Below are 24,549 nucleotides of genomic sequence, written 5' to 3'. Positions count from 1 at the left end.
GATAACTGAGTCCTTGACAACTATGTTGGTGTTAGACGTGCGTCCGGTATCCGCCGTTAGTTCACAGGGAACTAGACAATTTATTGAGGCAGTGTGCCCCCGTTACCAAATACCATCTAGGTTCCACTTCTCTAGGCAGGCGATACCGAGAATGTACACGGACGTCAGAAAAAGACTCACCAGTGTCCTAAAAAATGCAGTTGTACCCAATGTCCACTTAACCACGGACATGTGGACAAGTGGAGCAGGGCAGGGTCAGGACTATATGACTGTGACAGCCCACTGGGTAGATGTATGGACTCCCGCCGCAAGAACAGCAGCGGCGGCACCAGTAGCAGCATCTCGCAAACGCCAACTCTTTCCTAGGCAGGCTACGCTTTGTATCACCGCTTTCCAGAATACGCACACAGCTGAAAACCTCTTACGGCAACTGAGGAAGATCATCGCGGAATGGCTTACCCCAATTGGACTCTCCTGTGGATTTGTGGCATCGGACAACGCCAGCAATATTGTGTGTGCATTAAATATGGGCAAATTCCAGCACGTCCCATGTTTTGCACATACCTTGAATTTGGTGGTGCAGAATTTTTTAAAAAACGACAGGGGCGTGCAAGAGATGCTGTCGGTGGCCAGAAAAATTGCGGGACACTTTCGGCGTACAGGCACCACGTACAGAAGACTGGAGCACCACCAAAAACTACTGAACCTGCCCTGCCATCATCTGAAGCAAGAAGTGGTAACGAGGTGGAATTCAACCCTCTATATGCTTCAGAGGTTGGAGGAGCAGCAAAAGGCCATTCAAGCCTATACAATTGAGCACGATATAGTAGGTGGAATGCACCTGTCTCAAGTGCAGTGGAGAATGATTTCAACGTTGTGCAAGGTTCTGATGCCCTTTGAACTTGCCACACGTGAAGTCAGTTCAGACACTGCCAGCCTGAGTCAGGTCATTCCCCTCATCAGGCTTTTGCAGAAGAAGCTGGAGGCATTGAAGAAGGAGCTAAAAGGGAGCGATTCCGCTAGGCATGTGGGACTTGTGGATGCAGCCCTTAATTCGCTTAACAAGGATTCACGGGTGGTCAATCTGTTGAAATCAGAGCACTACATTTTGGCCACCGTGCTCGATCCTAGATTTAAAGCCTACCTTGGATCTCTCTTTCCGGCAGACACAGGTCTGCTGGGGTTGAAAGACCTGCTGGTGACAAAATTGTCAAGTCAAGCGGAACGCGACCTGTCAACATCTCCTCCTTCACATTCTCCCGCAACTGGGGGTGCGAGGAAAAGGCTCAGAATTCCGAGCCCACCCGCTGGCGGTGATGCAGGGCAGTCTGGAGCGACTGCTGATGCTGACATCTGGTCCGGACTGAAGGACCTGACAACGATTACGGACATGTCGTCTACTGTCACTGCATATGATTCTCTCAACATTGATAGAATGGTGGAGGATTATATGAGTGACCGCATCCAAGTAGGCACGTCACACAGTCCGTACTTATACTGGCAGGAAAAAGAGGCAATTTGGAGGCCCTTGCACAAACTGGCTTTATTCTACCTAAGTTGCCCTCCCACAAGTGTGTACTCCGAAAGAGTGTTTAGTGCCGCCGCTCACCTTGTCAGCAATCGGCGTACGAGGTTACATCCAGAAAATGTGGAGAAGATGATGTTCATTAAAATGAATTATAATCAATTCCTCCGCGGAGACATTGACCAGCAGCAATTGCCTCCACAAAGTACACAGGGAGCTGAGATGGTGGATTCCAGTGGGGACGAATTGATAATCTGTGAGGAGGGGGATGTACACGGTGATATATCGGAGGGTGAAGATGAGGTGGACATCTTGCCTCTGTAGAGCCAGTTTGTGCAAGGAGAGATTAATTGCTTCTTTTTTGGGGGGGGTCCAAACCAACCCGTCATATCAGTCACAGTCGTGTGGCAGACCCTGTCACTGAAATGATGGGTTGGTTAAAGTGTGCATGTCCTGTTTTGTTTATACAACATAAGGGTGGGTGGGAGGGCCCAAGGACAATTCCATCTTGCACCTCTTTTTTCTTTTCTTTTTCTTTGCATCATGTGCTGATTGGGGAGGGTTTTTTGGAAGGGACATCCTGCGTGACACTGCAGTGCCACTCCTAGATGGGCCCGGTGTTTGTGTCGGCCACTAGGGTCGCTAATCTTACTCACACAGTCAGCTACCTCATTGCGCCTCTTTTTTTCTTTGCGTCATGTGCTGTTTGGGGAGGGTTTTTTGGAAGGGACATCCTGCGTGACACTGCAGTGCCACTCCTAGATGGGCCCGGTGTTTGTGTCGGCCACTAGGGTCGCTAATCTTACTCACACAGCTACCTCATTGCGCCTCTTTTTTTCTTTGCGTCATGTGCTGTTTGGGGAGGGTTTTTTGGAAGGGACATCCTGCGTGACACTGCAGTGCCACTCCTAGATGGGCCCGGTGTTTGTGTCGGCCACTAGGGTCGCTAATCTTACTCACACAGCTACCTCATTGCGCCTCTTTTTTTCTTTGCGTCATGTGCTGTTTGGGGAGGGTTTTTTGGAAGGGCCATCCTGCGTGACACTGCAGTGCCACTCCTAGATGGGCCCGGTGTTTGTGTCGGCCACTAGGGTCGCTAATCTTACTCACACAGCTACCTCATTGCGCCTCTTTTTTTCTTTGCGTCATGTGCTGTTTGGGGAGGGTTTTTTGGAAGGGACATCCTGCGTGACACTGCAGTGCCACTCCTAGATGGGCCCGGTGTTTGTGTCGGCCACTAGGGTCGCTTATCTTACTCACACAGCGACCTCGGTGCAAATTTTAGGACTAAAAATAATATTGTGAGGTGTGAGGTATTCAGAATAGACTGAAAATGAGTGTAAATTATGGTTTTTGAGGTTAATAATACTTTGGGATCAAAATGACCCCCAAATTCTATGATTTAAGCTGTTTTTTAGTGTTTTTTGAAAAAAACACCCGAATCCAAAACACACCCGAATCCGACAAAAAAAATTCGGTGAGGTTTTGCCAAAACGCGTTCGAACCCAAAACACGGCCGCGGAACCGAACCCAAAACCAAAACACAAAACCCGAAAAATTTCAGGCGCTCATCTCTAGTAATTACACACATAGTCGATAGGGAATACAGGCACAGATATCAGCAATCACATATTCCCCCATTCATGTATCATCAACTAAAATGTGCTCCCCATTTTGTTACAACCACAGCCGAAGAGAGCTCGGTAAAGTTTGACAGCCTATCCACAGACCCGTACCACGGGATAAGAAGGAATTCCAATGTATACTTCGCAATACCTCGAAGCTTGATTTAAAACACGTACGGCACGATGATACATGACCCCCAAACATGGATTCATACACACATGCTTCTGCTATCTCACTAGGTCATACCCTTTTCCTACTTTCTCCTCTCCTCCCCTACCCAACCATGGAAATGTATTTACACTTGACATATATTTTTCTCTTTTTGAAATGTTTTAGGAAGTGGCAGTTATTGTTGACTGCCAAAGGGTGGACTGTCAAAGTCAGAAAAATATCACGATGCACACTGCCATATTTGCACCTCATATGTGTCCCTGCTGCGCATGCGTGCGCTCTCCCGTGCGTGCGCATACTCGCTGTTGCGGGCACCCGCAGGCGCACGGTGTGCGCATTTACGGTAGAGATTGTATGCGTCTAGCGGGCGACTCGTTCATAACATATTTTAACTATATAATGTATTTTGTAGATTATGGTCCCTTTGATAGATTCTGAAAGTTTGGTTAATGTAGCATGTTCATGGACAGAGAAATCCCTCTTTGTTTGATACGAAGGGTCAGACAGGAGTAATACAGTGGTGTTTAGTATCCATCGGAAGAGTATTTAATTAGCAATATTCCGGTGTTGGTTTGAAACAGATTAATCGCTCGTGCGAATAGTTATGGACATAAGAAGTTTATGTCCATTTACTATTATTTGCACTTACTTATCCATGCGGCGGGAAACCTAGTTTCCCACCCACCTGAGCAGTTGGAAATCGTCACAGCCCACCTGTATGAATCAACCTATGACCTTTTGTTATAATGCGAAGAGGAATTCCTGTGTCCAATGAACAATGAGATTGTAGGGACCATTGAATTGTATTGTGTGTGGGGCATAAATAGACAAGCCGATCACATCCAGCTCACTCTTCAACGGTTCTCATTGCTGATAATCGGGAGCTGGATGTCCAGAGGCGCATGCGATCGTTCCCCTTTGTGCGTAAGTTTTCTCCGCAATCATATTGTCTTTCTTGTTATTGTGAGCCATATCTCTCTCTCTCTCTCTTCTCCTCTTTCTCTCGTATTCTCTTAAACGTAATAGTATTGTATTGTATTTCCTGTGTAGTTACCTGGTTAGTTAGTCTGTGTTATATTGTAGTGTATGACTTGTACTGTATTATTCTTTTTGCAAGTATAAACATTCATATAAGGCGTTAGACCCTAAGCCCGGTAGTTGTGTATTTATTATAGTGTTAAGTATTCACAGAGCGTCGGTGACGCTCAAACAGCTTTTAAGTTAATAAGGTTACACTGTGTTGCATCTACACCCTATCTCTACACTAAGGTTTTACTGCATATTACATTGTTTATGGTTTAGAGATAAAGGTTTAACATTGTGAGCGTCTGCGCCGCTGGTGATCTCCTCGTGGTCCTGAGCGTCCGCTACGCTATAGCGAACCATTACGTTAGTCAGCAGCCAATAGCGTGCCTGCCTGTGATCTCTTGGCCGTGAGCGAACGTGACGCTTGAGCGTCTCGACCTCGGCTAAGCGATTGCTACGCAACGTGCGTACCCTTACGGTAATCCATACGTCAATAGCGTACAGTGTTCTTAGGCCTCTTAAAGGGTTTTAAATAAGATAAATATTTAGCTTTATCAAGGTTGAGGGAAAGTGGAAGTAGGAGAGGAGACTGTAAGGCAATCCGAGCAGAAGAATTGCAGAAATGCAGGTGAGAAAAGCAGTGTAGGCTCAAGGGGTGTAGATTTAGTATGAAATGAGTCAAAAGCGTAGATAAAGTGGGTGCAGAAAAGTATTTGGAGTGTAAGAAATGAAAGGATTGTGAGAGGTTTAAGAAGCAATGGTAATTATGTTAGATGTTTTAAGTGTTTGCAGGTAAAATTGCATTGGTGCAGCTGTGCTTAAAAAACAAAATTACAATAATACAGATACAGGCATTTGTAGGTGAAATGGATGGTTTATGAAATGTCCAAGTAAGGTAGTTCTGTGCTATGTAATCAGATGCAACAATCAGGAGGTGAGTGATCTGAGGAGTAAGTGACTCACATTTGTTATTAGTTCTTCAGTTTTCTTTGTTTTGTTAGATTGGTGTGTTTCTGTTTTCCTTCTTTTTCACTTCGATTGAACGCTGATTGAACACTGCTGTTATGTGTCAATTTTATCACGCTTTGATAAAAATGCACGCTTAGATCAATAAATGCACAGCCAAATGGCTTTGCACAGCCTACACCATTGGACTTAAGTAGAAGACTATTACAAGTGAAACCAATAATTGAAATCTGTAACCACACCCCACCCCCTCAAATGCCAGGCAATAAATTACCTTAAAAACAACAACCAGGCATTCCACAAAGATTAAACTGAGTCTATATCATTCAAAACTTTAAAAAAGTACTTCAAAATCACATACTATGCAATAATGTTTCAATTTGCATTACCCAGCAGAATTAGCTTTGCATATATAGATATAGTGCAGCAGAATATATTGGTGGTTGTAGTCAATTGTAATTACTCAGCAGAATTAGCTTTGCATATATAGATATAGTGCAGCAGAATATATTGGTGGTTGTAGTCAATTGTAATTACCCAGCAGAATTAGCTTTGCAAATATAGATATAGTGCAGCAGAATATATTGGTGGTTGTAGTCAGTTGTAATTACCCAGCAGAATTAGCTTTGCATATATATAGTGCAGCAGAATATATTGGTGGTTGTAGTCAATTGTAATTACCCAGCAGCAGCTCTACTGCACTCAACATCACCAGTGCTCACAATATATATAATGCTATATACTATGCCATAGTGGTGCTTACTATATTACACCTCCTACTGCGTTCCCCCTGGCAATGAGCATGACACCCAGCACGTGAAACTCTTGGCATTGAGCAGTTTTTGTAAAAGTAATTAGAAGCTTTACTGTAGGGCATAGTGTATCACAGATATTGTGGTGAGTGACATAATATGTTCCAAAGGGCATTAATGTGTGGGGCTTAACATGGTGGAAATTACTGTACTTTTTTCCCTGTGGTGGCCGAGGTCTGTTGGTGCAGGGTCAAGAACTGGGGTGTAAGGTAGTCTTTGCCTGCAAGGCTACGCCCATTTTATGGAGACCATACCCATTTTTGCGAGGTCACGCCCCCCCATCCCGTCCGGAGCGCTCACGCAAATATAGTTTTTTTTATATATATATATATGGGGGAGGGGCACAATTTTTAATGCCAATGGTGGCGGGGGGCACGCATTTGAAGCCAAATTGTTTAGAAACACCCCTGCAAGAAAATATCTGCAAATCCAATGTTACCATAAGTGTGGCATATACCTGCGCTTGCTCGCGGGGTGAGAACATCTCCCTAATTGAATTCAGCGATATAAATAGAGGATGTGCAGCAGCCACAGAAAGGGTTAATCTCTGCAGCTTGTCACTAAATTACATTGTTGCAATTTTAGCTGGGAGCTGCAATAATTACTCTAATACATAACACAGCCAACACTTCTATATTCACACAATATACTGCATGGTGAATATAGAAGTGGTGCTTACTAAACAGCACCTCCTACTGCATTCCACATCACCGCTGGTCACACTCATATCAGGCTCATAATGCTGTATACTATGCCATAGTGGTGCTTACTATATAACACCAGGTGCTGTGCAGTGGTCAAAACACACTAACTGGTCCCATGCTGTTGTTGAACTAAAGGCCTATACACACGATGAGATTCGGTCTATGCTAATAGGTTTAAAAAGGTTACATAAAAGCTACTTTATGTATTTATTCATTAAAGTTTTTAAGTTGTATTTTACAACCATACAATGATATGATATATAATGTATCGTATAATCATTACATAATGTTGATGGCATTGAATTGTCTCTGCCTTGACTAGTGGCAGCAGCTTCAGCACTAGGTGGAAGTGGATCTTGATCTTTCCCTATTTTACCCTCCACCTTTTTGTTCTCCATTTTTTAATGTGTGGAATTATATGCCAGTAATATATCTGGAATTAGACGGTGGTAATGTCTGGAATTAGATACCACTAGATAGATACCAGATATCACTGCATACCCTCCAACATTTTACACACAAAAATCGGTACAAATTAGAAAAAGGGGCGTGGTCACGGGTAAAGGGGGGCGTGGCCACGCCCCTTTTCCTATACTTTCAATGGAAGTTTGGAGAGCCAAAAATAGGTACAGACCATGAAAAAAAGGTACTGTACCTATTAAAAAGGTACAGTTGGAGGGTATGTCACTGTGACTGGAATGATGACATATGCACAGTGACAGGACACTACCACAGCACCCTACAGCAGCCATATGCGGCACAAGACACTGGAGTATTAGTAATGTACTGTAGTATACTGAGCACCACAAGACAATGAGCAGTGATACGGAGCACTGATGAGATTACTAGAACTGACACTGAGCAGCCAGATGCAGCACTGGACTATTAGTAATGTTCTGTAGTATACTGAGCACCACAATGCAGCACAAAACAATGAGCAGTGATACTGAGCACTGATGAGGATACTAGAACTGACACTGAGCAGCAAGATGCAGCACTGGACTATTAGTAATGTACTCTAGTATACTGAGCACCACAATGCAGCACAAGACAATGAGCAGTGATACTGAGCACTGATGAGGATACTACTGAGAACTGACACTGAGCAGGAGAGACACACTACAATTTCATCTTGCGCCTCTTTTTTTATTTATCTTTGCATCATGTGCTGTTTGGGGCTATTTTTTTAAGTGCCATCCTGTCTGACACTGCAGTGCCACTCCTAGATGGGCCAGGTGTTTGTGCTGCCCACTTGGGTCGCTTAGCTTAGTCATCCAGGGACCTTGGTGCAAATTTTAGGACTAAAAATAATATTGGGAGGTGTGAGGTGTTCAGAATAGACTGGAAAGGAGTAGAAATTATGGTTATTGAGCTTAATACTATAGGATCAAAATTACCCCCAAATTCTATGATTTTAGCTGTTTGAGGTTTTAAAAAAAAATCACCCGAATCCAAAACCCGAAAGGGTGGTTTTGCCAAAACGCGTCCGTATCTAAAACACAACTGCGGATCCGAAACCAAAACCAAAACATGAAACACGAAAAATGCCCGCTGCACATCTCTAGTTAGGGGAGAAGCATGTAGCCTTGTAGACTATGCACAGCTATATCTAGAAAAATATACGATCTAATCTTTAACCAACCAATGCAAGAAAGTATTTAATGTGAAAATACGAAACACTAGACTAATTGGAGGTGCGCCCTAAAGCAAATTACAATGTTAGGATTAGGGGGTTCGGAAAGACCTCTAGTGTATACACTACTATATACATTTTAAGATAGGAAGGTACAAATTACATATTCACATTGCATCTATGGGCTGGATTCAAATGTCCCTTTCCTCCCTCAATCGTGCCCGTCAGCAGCTATTCTAATGTTGCTGCCAACGGGTGCGACATGTTTATTTCAGCTCGCTACCCCCAGGGGAAACAAGCTGAAATGTGTGCAAAGAGACCCATTTGGGCAACCAAACGGTGTCTTTTCACGATCGCGCCCATTACTTTATTCAGGTTTAGGTGCTTTGTGCACCTAAACCAGAGTGTAATGGGCGCAATAATTGAGGGCATTTGAATTTCCCTTATATGTGTGTGTGTGATATACACACAGACACACATACTGTATTTCTTTATATAATGGAGACCTCAGTTTCTATTCATTCATGTCCTGCCCCCTACTCTGTCAGACCCCTTCCCCTCTACTTTTCTGACCCCAAACGCCACTCATTCTTGTTGAGTGCTGGTGGGCCCATTCAGATTTTTGCTATGGGGCCCACAAAGGTCTAGTTACGCCACTGGGCAGGGTTATAGAGGAGGCGGTGCAAGGCATCCTGGGAACAGTCAAAGCTTTAGCCTGTTGGTGCCTTGGATCAACATCCAACTCTACACCCCGATGTTAGTGTAGTGCCTTTTGGGGTTAAGGTTTTACAGAAAGTTACAGGTTTTTTTAATTTAGTAAAATATGCCCCATTTTAAAGATAGGGCATTTAAATTTGTTGCACCTGTGCAGTACATAACAGCCTGCAGGGCATGTACAGTGGCTTCATTTGGGTGCACATACATTGCCGGCTCCTGGTCGCAAACTGAAATTATTGTGTGTAAGTGGAATTAGCGGTGTTTATGTCATACAGGGGGGTGGGGGAGGTTTGTGGTTGGCGGGGGGCACGCTGTGCGATTATTATCCTGCATCTATACATACATGCGCTAACACCTGGACATACACTGATGTACCCACACCTAATATCCATACATACACGCCCTGACACCTGGACATACACCAACATTCCCACACCTGCATCTATACATACACATGCTGACACCTGGACATACACCAACATACAAGCACCTGCATCTATATATACACGCGCTGACAAATGGACATACACCGACGTACCCACACTTGCATCTATACATACATGCACTGACATCTGGACATACAAGCACCTGCATCTATACATACACGCGCTGACACCTGAACCTACACTGACGTTCCCACACCTGCATCTATACATACACATTCTGACACCTGGACATACACAGACGTACCCACACCTGCATCTATACATACACGCGTTGACACCTGGACGTACACTGACGTACACACACCTACATCTATATATGCATGGATGCAAATGTGGGTACGTCTGTATACGTCCAGTTGTTAGCATGTGTATGTATAGATGTTAGGTGTGGGTACATCAGTGTATGTCCAGGTGTCAGCACATGTATGTATAGATTCACATGTGGGTACGTTGGTGTACGTTTAGGGGTCAGCGTGTTTATGTATAGATGTTGGTGTGTGTATGTCAGTGTACGTACAGATATAGGTGTGTGTATGTATGTATGTATGTATGTATGTATGTATATGTATAGAGGAAGGTGTGATACATACATATAACACATACATGATAGATACATACATATATCACACACACGATAGATAGATAGATAGATAGATAGATAGAACACATACATACAAGATAGATACATACATACATACATACATACATACATGATAGATACATATATACACACACACATACGATAGATAGATAGATAGATAGATAGATAGATAGATAGATAGATAGATAGATATCACAAACATATATGATTCATACATATATCACACACACATACATGATACATACATGAGAAAGACCTGGGATGGTGATGAGGCCCGGGCCCCCTGCTGATGTTGCGTTGAGGAAGGCAGTGTTCCAGGGCGGATGCCAGTCGGGGAGAGCGCCGCGCAGCCCGGGAAAAATACTGCTGAGGAGCTACATCTGGAAGAGCCCCAGGGAGGGAGAGTGTCACATGCCCCATACTTCGCGGCACACTCTGCAGGCCTGCACATGGGAAGGGAGGTCTCTGGCCACACATACTCACCCTGCTGCTGAAGCCCCGCTGCTGTCCTCATCAGCGCTCTCCAGCGGGGAGCGGGGCCAGGATGAACCTCAACCTGTGAGAACTATCTTCATGATCAAGAGATCTCATATGCAAGATAAGTATGTGTTGGGAAAGGGCTGGGGAGGGCGGCTGCTCGGGCACACCCTCGTCAAGTTAAGGAGATTTAACTGAGGAAGCACAAGGGAACTCTCGTCTGGGGACAACAACTGCAGGGAGACCACATCTTTTCAGATGAACATGGGAGGGCGGAAGGCTGCCGAATACTGAAGCACCCTCAGACATTAAACCATATGCAACAACTATTGCAAGCATTCCTGGGGGAAGGTCTGCAGCAGACGGATTTGCATTCGGTGATGTCATCCAAGCAGTGGGCCAAAGTTGGCTGGAACCCTCATCTGTATATGAAAAGAGAAAAGGGGCATGCGGGGCATGGCGGTCTTTTGCGGCGCTTGGATAACCCCAAGTTTGCATTAAACACCCCCACCCTCCTTCGGTGTGGGGCTCATGTTGGCCATGCCCAAGCCCCTGAAGCATTCAAGCTGATTTCTTGCAGCAGCTGGGCACTGTAACAGCTTCAGAGCTGCTCTACAAGACAAGTAAAGGGGTGTGGGCCCTGCAGCACCACCGGTAGTTTGCATACACACATATATAGGACAGCATCTCTTATATGCCCCAGGGTCAATAAAATAGTATCCTTGTCTAGGCTATCCATCCCCTCAGATAAGGCATTTGTCCATGCCGCAACAGCACTACACACCCAGGTCGACGCAATTGCCGGTCTGAGTAAGGTACCTGAATGTGTATAAATGGACTTCAGGGTAATCTCCTGTTTGCGGTCAGCACACTCTTTGAGGGTAGCCGTATCCTGGGACGGGAGGGCTACCTTCTTGGATAAGCGTGTTAATGCTTTGTCCACCCTAGGGGAGGATTCCCATCGTAACCTATCCGTTGATGGGAAAGGATACGCCATAAGATTCCTTTTGGAAATCTGCAGTCTTTTATCTGGAGATTTCCAAGCTTTTTTACATAACTCGTTCAGCTCGTGTGAGGGGGGAAAGGTTACCTCAGGCTTCTTTCCCTTGTACATATGTACCCTCTTGTCAGCGACAGGGGGTTACTCTGTGATGTGCAAAACATCTTTTATTGCCATAATCATAAATCGAATGGATTTTGCCAATTTTGGCTGTAACTTTGCATCATCGTAATCGACACTGGAGTCAGAATCCGTGTCGGTATCTGTGTCAACAAACTGGGATAGTGGGCGCTTATGAGACCCTGACAGTCCCTGCAACATAGGATCAGGCATGGGTTGAGACCCTGACTGTCCCAAAGCTTCTGCCTTGTCTAATCTTTTGTGCAATGAGTTTACACTAGCATTTAAAACATTCCACATATCCATCCAATCAGCTGTCGGCAGAGAAACCACATTCATTTGCTCCCGCTCCTCTCTAATATAGCCTTCTTCCTCAGACATGTCGACACACGTGTACCGACACACCACACACACAGGGAATGCTTTTTCTGAAGACAGTTTCCCCACAAGGCCCTTTGGAGAGACAGAGAGGGAGTATGCCAGCACACACCCCAGCGCTATATAACCCAGGAATAAAACAGTAACTTAATGTTTGCCCAGTAGTGCTGCTGTATGTAATTTGCGAATTATGTGCCCCCCCCCCCCCCCCTCTTTTCAACCCTCTTGTCTAACGTGGTATAAGCAGGGTAGAGTCCGGGGAGCTTCCTCTCAGCGGTGCTGTGGAGAAAAAATGGCGCTGGTGAGTGCTGAGGGAGAAGCCCCGCCCCCTCGGAGGCGGGCTTCTGTCCCGCTTAAACTGTAAAATTGGTGGGGGCTCATACATTTATACAGTGCCCAGCTGTATATATGTTATATTTTTGCGAAAGAGGTTTATATTGCTGCCCAGGGCGCCCCCCCTGCGCCCTGCACCCTTACAGTGACCGGAGTATGTGAGGTGTATGGGAGCAAAGGCACACAGCTGCAGTGCTGTGCGTTACCTCAGTGAAGATCATGAAGTCTTCTGCCGCCTCTGAAGTCTTCTTTTCTTCTCATACTCACCCGGCTATTATCTTCCGGCTCTGCGAGGGGGACGGCGGCGCGGCTCTGGGACGGACGGCGAGGGTGAGATCCTGCGTACCAATCCCTCTGGAGCTAATGGTGTCCAGTAGCCTAAGAAGCAGGACCTTGCAACTCAGAGAGTAGGGCTGCTTCTCTCCCCTCAGTCCCTCGATGAGGGAGTCTGTTGCCAGCAGTGCTCCCTGAAAATTAAAAACCTAACAAAATACTTTCTGTCAGAAAGCTCAGGAGAGCTCCTGAAAAGCACCAAGTCTCCACTGGGCACAGTATCAAACTGAGGTCTGGAGGAGGGGCATAGAGGGAGGAGCCAGTGCACACCCAGAACTAAAGTCTTTCTTAAAGTGCCCATGTCTCCTGCGGAGCCCGTCTATCCCCATGGTCCTTACGGAGTCCCCAGCATCCTCTAGGACGTTAGAGAAAATAGGATTTTAATACCTACTGGTAAATCCTTTTCTCTTATTCCGTAGAGGATGCTGGGCACCCGTCCCAGTGCGTACTGTGTCTGCAGTTATTAAATGGCCCTTAACTCCAGAACATTTATGTGGAGACAACTTTCCTGACTTGACCATCTTCCTTGGATGTTTTCCCCCTGTGTGACTGCTCCCCAGCCTCGGAGGGTTGCATCCGTGGTCCCTAGGATCCCGTCCTGGATCCCAAACCATCGCCCCTCTAGGTGGTGAGAACTGTGCAGCCACCAATGGAGTGAGATTCTGGTCTTGGAAGACAGGATTATCCTCCGGTGCATGTGTAGGTGGGATCCGGACCACTTGTCCAACAGGTCCCACTGGAACACTCTGGCATGGAGCCTGCCAAACTGAATGGCCTCGTAGGCCGCAACCATCTTCCCCAGCAACCGAATGCATTGATGGATTAACACTCTTGCAGGTTTCAGAATTTGTTTGACCAGACTCTGGATCTCCAGAGCCATTCCACTAGAAGAAAACCTCTTCTGTGTCCAGTATCACTCCCAAAAACAACAACCGCGTCATTAGGACCAACTGCGATTTTGGCAAGTTTTGGAGCCAACCATGTTGTTAAAGAACTGTCAGGGAGAGTAGATGTTTTGCACCAACTGGTACCGGGATCTCGCCTTTATCAGGAGATCATCCAAGTACGGGATAATTGTGACTCCTTGCTTGCGAAGGAGAACCATCATTTCCGCCATCACCCTGGTGAAAATCCTCGGAGCCGTGGACAGACCAAACGGCAACGTCTGAAATTGGTAATGACAATCCTGAATTGCAAACCTCAGGTAGCTTGATGCAGTGGCTAAATGGGAACATGTAAGTAGGCATCCTTTATGTCTACCAAAACCATGAAATCTCCTTTATCCCCCGGACTGGAGATCACTACCCTGAGAGATTCCATCTTGAAATTGAATTTCTTTAGGTAGAAATTAAGGGATTTCAGATTTAAGATTGGTCTGACTGAGCCGTCCGGCTTCGGGACCACGAAGAGGCTTGAATAAAAACCTTCTCCCTGCTGACTAAGGCTGATTTGAACAATCGGTGAGGGGGAACTTCTTGAAACCCCAGTTTGTACCCTTGGGACACTATTTGTAAAACCCACGAGTCCAGGTCCGAATGAATCCAGAACTGACTGAAGAGTTTTAGACGTGCCCCCCAGTGGCTGAACTAGCGAGCAGTGGGCCCATGTGCGACAAAATGGCTTGGGCCCCCCCCCCCCCATCCCATCCCATCCAAGTCCACCCCCTCACCCCTGGAGAGGATCTGGTGAGGGGGGCCTGCTCAGGGAAGTGGATACCTAGCAACAGTGCCGTAACTAGACATTTTAGCAGTGTGTGCAAGAAACGGCATTGGAGCCCCACCCCTGCATGCAAAACAGGGGCAGTGCGCGCCGTAGGCGCGCGCAAAAAAACATAGTGGCGTGGCTTCGTGGTTAAGGGGTGTGGCCACAAAATAATACCAATTCATAAAACGGTGCACAGTAGTCTCCATTATTCAAATTACGCCGCACAGTAGCACCACTACACCAGGTAGAGACCCTTTTACACCTTACGGCGGACAGATTCCTCTTTTTACACATTACAGCAGACAGCGTCCTCTTTTTACACATTACAGCAGACAGCGTCCCCTTTTTACACATTACGGCAGACAGCATCCCCCTTTTTTACACAACGGCAGACAGTGTGCCCTTGTTACACATAGCGGCAGACAGCGTACATTTTTTTCACATAACGGCAGACAGCCTGCCCTTGTTAAACATAGCGGCAGACAGCGTACACTTTTTACACATAACGGCAGACAGCCTGCCCTTGTTAAACATAGCGGCAGACAGCGTACACTTTTTTCACATAACAGCAGTCAGCCTGCCCTTGTTACACATAATGGCAGACATCGTACACTTTTTACACATTACAGCAGACAGCTTGCCCTTGTTACACATTACAGCAGACAGCTTGCCCTTGTTACACATTATGGCAGACAGCGTGCCCTTGTTACACATTACGGCAGACAGCATCCCCCTTGTTACACATTACGGCAGGCAGATTCCCCCTTGTTACACATTGCGGCAAGCAGATTCCCCCTTTTTACACATTGCGGCAAGCAGCTTCCCCCTTTTTACACATTGCGGCAGGCAGATTCCCCCTTTTTACACATTGCGGCAGGCAGTCCCCCTTTTTACACATAGCTGCAGGCAGATTCACCCTTTTTACACATAGCGGCAGGCAGATTCCCCCTTTTTACACATTGCGGCAGGCAGTCCCCCTTTTTACACATAGCTGCAGGCAGATTCCCCCTTTTAACACATAGCTGCAGGCAGATTCCCCCCTTTTACACATAGCTGCAGGCAGATTCCCCCTTTTTACACATAGCGGCAGGCAGATTCCCCCTTTTTACACATAGCGGCAGGCAGATTCCCCCTTTTTACACATAGCGGCAGGCAGATTCCCCCTTTTTACACATAGCGGCAGGCAGTCCCAAGAAAGAAAGAGAAGAAAGAAAGAAAGAAAGAAAGAAAGAAAGAAAGAAAGAAAGAAAGAAAGAAAGAAAGAAAGAAAGAAAGAAAGAAAGAAGAATTATACTTACCCTCTCCGCTGGCTCAGGCTCCTCGTGCAGCTTGACGATTCCCGGGCAGTAGAGAAGGAGGAGGAGGGAGGTGGAGGAGGGAGCCGCAGCAGCGCTGTGTTATTGGTGGAGGCGCTGCTGCTGCTGCCCCTCTGCTTCACTATAGGCTGTTCTCGGAAGACAGCCTAGAGTGAAGCAGAGGGGCAGCAGCAGCGCCTCCACCAGTAACAAAGCGCTGCTGCGGCTCCTTCCTTCACCTCCCTCCTCCTCCTCCTCCCCCCCGTGCCGCTGCTCCTCTCATCTCCAAGCGACCCTCCTCCCTCTTCGTGTGTTACAGAGGTGGCAGCGTGTCTGGTGCTGCGGCTGCTGCCCGTAGTGCCCTGGCCTGATCTGTTCGTTACGACGGGCGGGCGGCGGGAGTCGCAGGACGCAGACCCGACGGGAGCGCTGGTGTGCGGCTGCGGCATGATACAATGAGTCATTGTGACTCATTGTAATGCCGGCGGCTGTGGGCCCTTGAGTGCGGCGGGGCCCCAGTGCAATGCACTGCCTGCCCTGCCAGTAGTTCCGCCCCTGGTGCCCCCCACTGGTGTGGGCTCCTGCAAGAGAGCCCCAGCGTCATGCAGTGGATTTGGCAGAAGCAGAGGACTCTGCTCCTGCGATCTTGAAGAGGCTTCTTGGAGTCAGCATCAGCATTCCCTTGGTGAATCCACAATGCCCTCCTATCCGAGACTGCCATGAAATTGGCCCGTGAGCACTTGTGCCCGGTGTAGGATTTTTAAATATGTGTAGTTTACTGTATGCAAGGGTTTAAAACCTTTTAGGAACTGATATCTAAGGTGTATTACATGTAGTTTAAAAAAAACAAAAAAGGTTTATTTTATGGCAGTAGTTTCCAAACTGGGGTTCTTGCACTGGTAGCATAGTTTGGTGGTCCAGGACCAATTAAAATTATTTATACTTTATTAAATTGGCAAAACCATTCCCTCACAACATAACTGAACCTGAGGATGACATGCTATAAACACAATTTACTTAATTTTATATTTTTTTCTGAATTTCTCAATAAAAAAAACTTTGGCCTAGGGGTGCCGTGAAACAAATTTTGATACTATTTATTTATATAGTGCTCTTTCTCCAACAGGACTCAAGGCGCTTGAGATATGGCTTCTGGAACTGAACACAGGATTCTAAATGTGGCTGTACCAAGGACCTATACAGTGGCATTACAGGTTGAGTATCCCTTATCCAAAATGCTTGGGACCAGAGCAGAGCCGGCCTTAGGCATAGGCAAACTAGGCAATTGCCTAGGGCATTTGGTATGCTTAGGGGCACCAGCAGCTTCTGCTGATTAAAATGATATGCGGCATGCCTATATTCTGTGTGTGACTGCGGCAGTATCTGCATACGAAATGCTACGTTGCAGTGTATTCCTGGAAATCACTGTAATGTAGCATTTCGTATGCAGATACAGCCGCAGTCGCACACAGAATATAGGCATGCTGCATATCATTTTAATCAGCAGAAGCTGCTTGTGCGACCTAGCCACATAGCAATGCAAATAAGATGCATTTTCATAAACAAAAGGCGCCCGACGTTAGCAGAGCTGCCAGCTGACTCATGCCAGGCATCTCCTGCAGAACTAGTGGCGGTGCTAGGGGGCACCAGCCAAAATCTTGCCTAGGGCATCATATTGGTTAGGGCCGGCTCTGGACCAGAGGAATTTTGGATATCGGATTTTTCTGTATTTTGGAATAATTGCATACCATAACGAGATATTATGGTGATGGGACCTAAATCTAAGCACAGAATGCATTTATGTTTCATATATACCATATACACACAGCCTGAAGGTCATTTTAGCCAATATTTTTTATAACTTTGTGCATTAAACAAAGTGTGTGTACATTCACAGAATTCATTTATGTGTCATATACACCTTATACACACAGTCTGAAGTTCATTTAATACAATATTTTTAATAACTTTGAGTATTAAACAAAGTTTGTGTACACTGAGCCATCAAAAAACAAAGGTTTCACTATCTCAGTCTCACTCAAAAAAGTCCGTATTTCGGAATATTCCGTATTTCGGAATATTTGGATATGGGATACTCAACCTGTATTACTTTTTTCTGCTACTGGTTCTTTACCTATGCAAACAAGCATCTGACTTGCCTTTCCTATTGCTTTGTTACATTGCTCACCTGAAATAGTAATACTTAGATAGCTTTCCTCTTGCCATTATAATGCCCTTAATATTATAGTTAGCCTTTGTATTTTTGAGACGTGTATGATTTTGCATTTTTTGGCATTAAATGTTGCCATGTTCTTGACCATTCCTCTAGTCCAGGGGCGGAACTGCCAGAGACAACGGAGTCAGTTGCCGCCGGGCTCCAGCCCTAAAGGGGCTTCCTCCATTGCCCTCCGGCTGTTACGTGCCCTTCCTACTAAATAGACAAAGGCGCTACCAGCAGGGTCTCGCAGTTTGTACATTCCATGCCGTAACACCCTTCTTTCCACCTTTTTAAAGACCCAGCCCAGCAGCCTCGCCGATGCCACCACCGCTAGCTGCAGCACTGCCAGCGGTGGGGTGCCCCTGCTTCTTCTCACACCACAGATAGCTGGGCAGCACTGCAACTGCCTGCCTGATTGCTCCGCCCCCTTCCGGCTCCCAAGCACCTCTGCTGCCCAGTGATCCAGGAGCCTGCTGCTAGGAAGAAGTGGCCGAGCTTCAGCAAGCGAGTCTGGACACTGGCGGAGGAAGCCATGATAACCAGATAATGGGGAGTGGAGAGCCAGTTCCAAGGTAATACTTTATACAGCTGGTTGAGATCCTGGTCGGTGGATATGGATTCCAAGAAAACCCTGGAGGTGCTTCCTTTCAAGGGAGACACTCTCTTTGGAGAAGACCTCAATAAGATTGTAGCTGATCTGGCTACTGCTAAAACAGCTTGCCTACCTAGTATGACTCCTACCACGCAGAAGGCTAAAAGTACTTTCCCTTGGCCCATTCATCCTCAAGGTAAAGCATACCCAAGGTCAGGCATACCCAAAGCAAGCTCATGCTTCCAGACCTGCCAAGCCCAGACTGAAGCAAGCCTGGGCTGCCCATCAGCCTGCTTCCAAAACGGACAAGCCTGCCGCATGACGGTGCAGGCCTCCCTCTGGGGGATCCCAGGGTGGGGGGCCCGACTTCTAGGTTTGGCATAATTCTAAGCTAGAGAATTCTGTTTGGAGCTCACCTTGTACTTTGTGAAGAAATAATCAGCATTGTGGCTGAGCAGATACATGTAGTGTGTGGCTGCAAACTGCATGGATCTGCTGCGTTGTAATGCTGATACTTTTTTTTTCAAAGTACCAATAGCTTCATATAATGTTCACAATTTTTATGCAGGATCAAATAGCTCAATAGGTAGGGTGTTTGATTAGAATTCAACAGGTTATAGGTTTGAATCCTGGGTATGGTAGTTTGAGATGTGTTATTTAATAAAGTATGTTGTTCTGACTGCCGGCATCCTATCACCTGGGATATCATACTAAATAAATGGATTTGATTTTTTTTTTTATTTTTTTTTTAAACTAGGGACAATTTCCAGATACTTTTCTTTATAACTGAGATTGCCCCCTGGAACTTCACATCAGTTGACAACTATGCATGAGTGGGCAGTGCTTGCTCTGGATCTGCCCACCCATTTATGTGCCGTCATAAAAGAAAGCACAACTGACAGTTATCCTGGGCGTACACTACACAATTATCTGTCAGGCTATCTATCCAGTCTGGATGGATGGAATGAAAATCTGGTAATGTATAGGAGCAAATGTCAATTAACCATTTGCTCCCAAACACTAGAAAAGTGGTCAAAAATGGTCATTACACAAATTGGTTAAACCCAAAATTTAACCAATTTGTTTAGGGGACCATTTTTGTCCATTTTCTAGTGTTTGAGAGTAAATCGTTGATAGTCATTTGCTCACATAGATAACCGGATTTTTATTCCAACCAGCCAGTGTTGGAGATATGGTCTGCCAGATTACATAATGCATACCAGAGCCATAACTAGACTTTTTGGTGCCCTGTGACAGATAATTATATGCCCCCCCCCCCTCCCCATTTTTGCAATATGGACAAAAGGCGCATGCCTTGTGGGGAAGGGGCATAACAAGATTGGTCTCAGAGAAAGCACATGAGATATGAAGATATATCTAGTATACTTGACACTCAATGGTTTGTGGTATTGCCGGGGTGCCCTCCTTAAATGCATATACAGTCACACATGGCGTGTTTGTGCAAATGGCATATCAGCAGTCAGCACTAACTGGTGACATGCCATTTGTACAAGTAAGCCATGTGTGACTAGTATATAAACATACTTTATTAAATAACACCTCAAACTATCATACCCAGGATTCAAACCTATAACCTGTTGAATTCTAATCAAATACCCTACCCATTGAGCTACTTGATCCTGCATCTATTCTAACCTCCAAAAACAGATTCAGTTGCATTTTCCAGCGTGTTTTGTTTGCGCCTTTGCAAATGTCTTACATCGACAAACTTATTTAGTACTATTTTGCAAATAGGGTTACATTGTCGCAACATTGTGTTCCCAAATTGCTTGATTTTTTTAAATGCAACAATTGATAAAGACACCTGATAATTGCTCTGTGGAGTCTTATTTTGTGTCTACTTCTTATCTACATTTAATTCCCTACCTCTAATCAAGGCATTTTTAAATGCTGGGGGCTGCCAGGACGTGAGGCCTACCTAGACTTTAGATCTGAATTTGAATGTACTTGTGAACTAACTTAATTTCCTACTTCTAAATTCATTCCTAAATTCACTACTTACATTAATCCTGTAGTTGGGCATTTTGAGCCTTCAATTGTGGGCATTGTTTTGTGTCCAAACCAGCAGCTGGTGGTGTGCATTTGCTGGAAAGGCATCGAAGACCTCCGATATGCTGCATCTCCTGATGTGTGTCTCCCTCAAGTGGCTGTCAGCAAATGCATGCTAGACACCCCATGCCAAGCTGATTGTGACATCACGGAACATGCATCATAGAACAGGCATGCTAGAATATGGGTCTTCAACCTGCGACCCTCCAGCTGCTGTGGAACTACATATACCAGCATGCCCTGCCTCAGTTTTAGCATACCTTAATAGCAAAACTGTGGCAGGGCATGCTGGGATGTGTAGTTTCACAGCAGCTGGAGGGCCACAGGATGAAGACCCATGTGCTAGAGCCAAGCCGCAGGTACATTGAATGCTAGCAAGCTGAATGTTTAAATCATTTTTGTTCCGCAGCATTCCAATGCGGAAGATTCCATGGAACCAGAGATTATTCCATTGAGAAGGACATGCTGCCTGGATGACTGCACTGTGCAAATTAAATCACGGAGCCAGTTGGCTTGTGGGTGGCTCTGGTGACTGGGTGGTTGGGTGGGCGGTGTGTCGGAGGTGGAGCACATGCAAATGAATGTGTATCATCCAGCTAGTGAGAGTGAAAACTCATGCAGGAGTGTGCCTGCTTGTCAGTGGGTTATGCACCTTGCCAGGCGTCAAATCTACATGGAGCAGCTGGAGGGGACAAGAGCAGGTTTGCAAAATATAGATAGAAGAGCATATATGCTGGCGCATTCTCCATGATTGTGTCAGCTTATGTTTTGGTGCACTGCACTTTCCTTCACTAAGTTTTAGCCATTTTGGTTAAATGCAAGTGTAGTTGCTTCTCGCCCTTTTGGCTGTGATCTTGTATCGTGGTTGAAGAGTCTGCTGGAGGGATTGTTTTCTTCATTGGCGAGAGACTGAAGATATTCCAGGATGGAAGGCTTGGGAACACTATCCGTTTTTCAGTTGTGGAAGAGTTGAAAGACCGGATTGGACTACATTCTATAGTAAAGGATATCTTTGTATTTATTAATCCTCCCTTTATATGTGTCTGTCTTTCAATAAAGCTTCGGGCTTGTGATTCCCTCACCCTCTTACACTCCACACACATAGCCTTATTAACTGTTGTATTATTGTATTGTTTAAATGTATAGTGCAGTTCATGATTTATAGTGTAGGCTGGCCTGTGCTGTAGTTCTTGAACTGTACTATACCGACAGCATTTGTATTGTGTTTTGGCTGTGCTGCAAAACGGTACTTATGTGTGTAATGTTTATGTATGTTTTTTTGCTTCTTTATGTCAATAAAGACTGCTTTTTCAATCCAATATCTGAAAACAATCAATGTTTATCTTTGATGGCAATAGAAGTGGTATGATATTTGCTGCTTTTGAAAGGCAATATCTGATATGTCCCCTATCTGGGAACCATATATTAAATGGCTTTTCAGAAAAGGGAGATGGGAGAAGAGCTTTCAGTACTTGTAGGACCGATGCTCATTTCCTATTCTAGCCTCCAAAAACAGATTCAGTTGCATTTTCCAGCGTGTTTTGGATGCGCCTTTGCAAATGTCTTACATCGACAAACTTATTTAGTACTATTTTGCAAATAGGGTTACATTGTTGCAACATTGTGTTCCCTAATTGCTTGATTTTTTAAATGCAACAATTGATAAAGACACCTGATAACTGCTCTGTGGAGTCTTATTTTGCGTCTACTTCTTATCTCCACTATTCTGACTTCTCCTGTCTGCTTACTTTGTGCCTTCCAACGCACAATGCGAACTACAGGTAGTGCTGCAGGGCCCACACCCTTTTAGTTGCCTTACAGAGCAGCTCTGGAGCTATTACAGTGCCCAGCTGCTGCAAGTAATCAGCTTGAATGCTTCAGGGGCTGGGGCATAGCCAACATGAGCCCCACACCGAAGTAGGGTGGAGGTGTTTAATGCGAACTAGGGGTCATCCAAGCGCCGCAAAAGGCCGCCATGCCCTGCACGCCCCTTTTCTCTTTTCATATGCAGACGAGGGTTGAAGCCAACTTTGACCCACTGCTTGGATGACATCACCATAAGCAAATCCATCTGCTGCAGGCCTTCCCCCAGGAATGCTTGCACTAGTTGTTGCATTTTGTTTGTTGTTTGGGGGTGCTTCAGTATTAGGTAGCCTTCTGCCCTCCCATGTTCATCTGAAAATATGTGTTCTCCCTGCAGTTGTTGTCCCCAGATGAGAGTTCCCTTGTGCTGCCTCAGTTGAATCTCCTTTACTTGACAGAGATGTGCCTGAGCAGCGGCCCTCCCCAGCCCTATCCCAAATCATACTTATTTTGCATAGGAGATACCATGGTCATGAAGATTGTTCTCCCAGGGTGAGGTTCATTCATTGCATTCTGGGTATGCTGACCCCTGTGATTTCCCCAAATGTGGGAAACTTGACAGCATTATTTGTGGTAGTGGGGGACTGTGTTTGTGCTTTCCTCTGGTCAGCTCTGGTAAAAGTCAGATTTCTTTGTCTCAGATCTTCCTCTAGCCTTGTTCTTCTTTCGAGAGTTTCCTTGTGCTGCCTCAGTTGGATCTCCTTCACTTGACAGGGGGGTGCCCGAGCAACGACCCTCCCCAGCTCTAGCCCAACTCCTACTTACCTGCCAGGTGAGATACTATGATCATGAAGGTGCTTCTCCCAGGGCAAGGCTCACCCATTGCACTCTGGGTGTGCTGCTCCTGCGATTTCCCCAAATGTGGGAAACTTGACTGCATAATTTGTGTTTCCCCTGGTCGGCTCTCGTATAATTCAGATCTCTTTGTCTCAGGTCTCTCTCCAGCCTAGTTTGCTGTCTGTTTCCACTTCTCTTTTCTTGAGCCGCTCCCTTCTATGCCCTTGCGCACTATCCCAGGATAATTATTGTAGCTGGTCTGCGGGTAACAGCTCTCAGATCCACTTCTAGAAAAAATGCAACAATGTAATTTGAGTGACAAACTGCAGAGATGAACGCTTTCTGTGACTGCTGCACAGGGATCACACAAACTCTATTCATAGGGCTGACTTCACTTAGGGGAGATGTTCTCGCCCCGCAAAGAAGTGCGAGTATATACCGCACTTACGGTACCATTGGATTTACAGATATTTTTTTTGCAATACACTATGGGGGTCATTCTGAGTTGATTGCTCGCTATTTAAAACGGTGGAGTTAACATATCTCACGTGGAAGGTGATCATGTTATTAGCCTTGGCTTCGGCTAGGCGAGTGTCGGAATTAGCGGCTTTGTCACATAAAAGCCCATATTTGGTGTTCCATGTGGATAGAGCGGAATTGCGGACCCATCCTCAATTCCTACCAAAAGTGGTCTCATCTTTTCATATGAACCAACCTATTGTGGTGCCTTTGGCTACGCGTGACTTGGAGGATTCCGAGTTACTTGATGTGGTCAGGGCTTTGAAAATTTACGTGGCCAGGACGGCTAGAGTCAGGAAAACTGAAGCGCTGTTTGTCCTGTATGCAACCAACAAGATTGGTGCCCCTGCTTCAAAGCAGGCTATTGCTCGCTGGATTTGTAACACGATTCAGCAAGCGCATTCTATGGCTGGATTGCAGTTACCGAAATCGGTCTAGGCCCATTCCACGAGGAAAGTGGGCTCTTCTTGGGCGGCTGCCCGAGGGGTCTCGGCACTACAGCTGTGTCGAGCTGCTACTTGGTCAGGTTCAAACACCTTTTCAAAATACTATAAGTTTGATACCCTGGCTGAGGAGGAACTCATGTTTGCTCAATCGGTGCTGCAGAGTCATCCGCACTCTCCCGCCCGTTTTGGAGCTTTGG

The 24,549-nt window shown here is 45.8% G+C and overlaps 2 non-coding genes across 2 annotated transcripts; both read left to right on the top strand.

Moving 5' to 3' along the window:
• The first annotated feature begins 23,051 nt into the window (after positions 1 to 23,051).
• Positions 23,052 to 23,215, top strand: LOC134950952 (U1 spliceosomal RNA). The gene has a single exon (XR_010183781.1). It is a non-coding gene; the product is annotated as a U1 spliceosomal RNA (small nuclear RNA).
• Positions 23,216 to 23,367: 152 nt separating this feature from the next.
• LOC134951998 (U1 spliceosomal RNA) lies at positions 23,368 to 23,530 on the top strand. Its single transcript, XR_010184626.1, has one exon. It is a non-coding gene; the product is annotated as a U1 spliceosomal RNA (small nuclear RNA).
• The last annotated feature ends 1,019 nt before the right edge of the window (positions 23,531 to 24,549 follow it).

Source organism: Pseudophryne corroboree, chromosome 8 (genome assembly GCF_028390025.1).
Source record: "Pseudophryne corroboree isolate aPseCor3 chromosome 8, aPseCor3.hap2, whole genome shotgun sequence".
Taxonomy (NCBI): Eukaryota; Metazoa; Chordata; class Amphibia; order Anura; family Myobatrachidae; genus Pseudophryne; species Pseudophryne corroboree.
This window is presented reverse-complemented; position numbering and strand designations above follow the sequence as displayed.